Below are 3,206 nucleotides of genomic sequence, written 5' to 3' on the forward strand. Positions count from 1 at the left end.
GCAGGTGTTATTATTAATCTCCATTTTACAGGTGGAGCACTTGAGGCTGAAAGACATTAAAGGCCTTGCCCACAGTCACATAGGTAGTAAGTGCCTGAAGCAGAATTTGAACTCAGCCCAGCGTTCCAAGTCCAGTGCTTTCTTCACCCTGCTGTCTCAGCAACAGTCACAGAAGCTGAGACCCCAGCCTTGCTTCCCATTCTGCAGCCTCTAAAACAAAACATTTGATTCCTTTGTCTCCTTTTCTGTTGAAGAGTACTTTTGAATGGAGAAAAAGAGTTAGACCAAATGGCCACCAGGTGGCATGCTAGACCTTGAGAAATGAATATTTCTGAGCTCCTTTGTCCTATTTTCTGTTGAGAGATGACTTATTTCTTGGATAGGTCATCCAAACCCAGGAGAAATGATAGGAATGAGCTGAAGGTATTTCATATACCATGTTATTCTAGCCCCGGAAAGCTCCTAAGCCCGGGCTGAATATTCATTTCACTACTCATGGCGGAGGTTAACCCATTCATTGTCCTAGACTTCAACAAAATGAAACTTAAAAAAATTTTCCAAGTACTTTTACCATTTCCACTATTTTTGAAGTTTCATTGATGAGTTGTGGGAAAATGTTCCTTTCAAACAGCTTCCTTCATAATCCTGCTTAGCTTCTGTATCTTGGTTCTTGTAGACAAGCCAATGTGTTCCTCTCCTAATTGGAACAATCATTCTTCCCATGATTGGAGGGTCAGTCTTAAGCTCCATTTCTAGGACTTGGCTTTTCCTTAGGAAGCTGTTCGGGGCTGTTTTTAATTCTGAAAGAGTTGCATCATCTAAAATAGATGCAGTAATAACTGAGCACTGTACTTCTCCATGATGCATACTTATCTTGGTAGAAAATGTCGAAATGACTCCTGGGGAATTGTTTAAACCACTATTTTCAGGAAGCAATTTCATGAGGTTGGTCATGAAGGGGGAAAACTTCTGTTTTGCTATCATGTCAATCAGGGCTTTTATCTTAATTCAATGCTTTATATGGGGATTCATAATAGAGTCAATCATTTTGGAATCCTTCAAAAGTTTTTTTACTTTGAGTAACTCCTTTTCTATCATGTCCAGTTTATTCAGCTTAGATGCAGTAGAATAAAGAGGAATGGCATATTGGTCTTCTAGACAAGATTCTGGAATTGGAGGCCTAACGAGTTTAGCAAATGATCTGCCCCCCGAAGGGGTTTTGTGGGATACGGAGATCCTAACCCAAATTGACTACTAGGAGACCTCTCAAAGTGAAGGTAGAAAGTCTTATTAGAATCTCTTGAGAAGCGGGCAGTCCAGTCTCTGGTACTACACCAAGAGAGAGGAGGCCAAGGTACAGAAGCAGAAAGTGGGTTAAATAAGCAAGGGTTACCAGCCCCTCCCAAACATTAACCTAATTATTACTTATGAGGCTCTAATTTTGCTAGATAACATACATAATACATGAGGTCTACTACGCAAGCGCAGTAACAACCTCAGAATACTGAACCCCCTTCAGTCCAACCTAGATGTGTCCTTATCTGGGCCTGAGCGTCCCAAGGCTGCTGTCTGCTTTCTGATTGGTCAAACCACCTGCTGCTGCCAGCTCCTTTTATCTACATTATTTCATTTTTAGTATTATCTAGGAGTTCTCTGGGAACTCAAACTTCTTCCCAAGGCTACTATCTGGTACTTTTTATCAGTAGTCTTATTTCAGCAATTCTTGCAGTTCTTTAGAAACTTAACCCTTTGCTACCTCTCAACTACCATGCCTTTCCCCAAACTAAAAACACCTCTAATTTGGTCTCAATAGTTAATTCAATCAATGGTATTAATACTCAACTTACATTACCTTGAAATACACAATGACTTACATATACATGGGGAAACAATACTGAACTTAGTTACAAAATACAAGGAATTAATAAGAATGTGTATATGATATTCAGAATGGGGAAACTTCACTGCAAGTCATTCCACACAGGGTGAAGCAGGATGCCTTATGGAGCATCCTGGATACATCGGGTGCTGCCTTCTTCTCCTGTGCTCACTGCAGGTCCATGAAACTGTTTAAAGCAAGAGGCAGTGAGAAGCACTTTACATTGAAACTCCAAGACCTGGGGGTCAGAATTCAACCTCTGCCACCTGTGTGACTTTGGAGAAGTCACCTCTTTGGGCCTGTTTCCTCACTTGTAATGTACATATATATGTATCTATATATTATCTCTATCTCTCTAGATATATCTATACACATAGTATACATATATATGTATATAAATATGTGTATATATATATATATATATACATACACGTATACATGCACGGGGTGTAGGGTGTGTTGAGGCAGGACTAGCATCTCTGGTATGAAGGCTACTGAGTCCTTTTCAGGATGCTTTCCACCTTTGGTGTCCACCTGTTCTACCTAACTCTCACCTGTGACTCCAAGAAGCTGCAGCATGCACAGCAGCCACACCCCAATAATCCATTTCTGCAGACAGGCCAAACCAGGTTGAGGATAACTGAGGGGTCTCAAACCCTTGGTGAGTTAGAGGGATGTCTACTTCAAACATGTAAAGACTTGCCCTGGTGGAATGGGTGAATGAGAACACTATGTTCCAATGGTCATGAAGGGAGCTGAAGCTGGAGCTGTGGAGCTCTTAGAGCTTGAATAGACATGGAAGACGCCAAGGTCATCCACTGCATTTTGAGCCATCACCAGTCGTCTTGATTCTATCCTGCCACTGGACTCTCATGACTCTGGATGTGAGTGGATGTGAGAGTGAGGCCTATGACTTCACACAATTCTGGCTCAATTAAATCCAATTTACACACAAATCAAAAAACACCACCCATATCATTTTACCATTTTTACCTATCTCAAAGTCTTGTGGTGACAAGCAAGTGATGAAACAGCAGGTGCAGATACCCTGGGAGCTGTAGTCATAACCTTGCACACAGTCATCATGGGCCCAAGGGTCGTCCTCTCACTGGAAACAGCAGTGGAATTCAGCAGTCCCCTGGGTATGTGAGCATCCTTTTAAGGATCACACTGCTCACCTCCTGGTGTGAGGAAGGGGCTAGAAAAGGTGCCCTAAAAATTGTCTGCTCATCCAAACCTGGCCTGATTACTGTGGCAGGTGGGGATCTCACCCTGTGGTTCAAATACAAAAATATGTACACAAATGTCTGCAAGATGATTCCACTCA

At 41.9% G+C, this 3,206-nt stretch overlaps 1 pseudogene; it reads right to left on the reverse strand.

Moving 5' to 3' along the window:
* Window positions 1–623: 623 nt before the first annotated feature.
* Window positions 624–2,570, reverse strand: LOC138174673 (ATP synthase subunit O, mitochondrial-like; annotated as a pseudogene).
* Window positions 2,571–3,206: the final 636 nt, after the last annotated feature.

The sequence above is a fragment of the Petaurus breviceps genome, unplaced genomic scaffold (assembly GCF_028583685.1).
Source record: "Petaurus breviceps papuanus isolate PSGF00001 unplaced genomic scaffold, PetGlider_PUasm1.0 76, whole genome shotgun sequence".
NCBI lineage: Eukaryota > Metazoa > Chordata > Mammalia > Diprotodontia > Petauridae > Petaurus > Petaurus breviceps.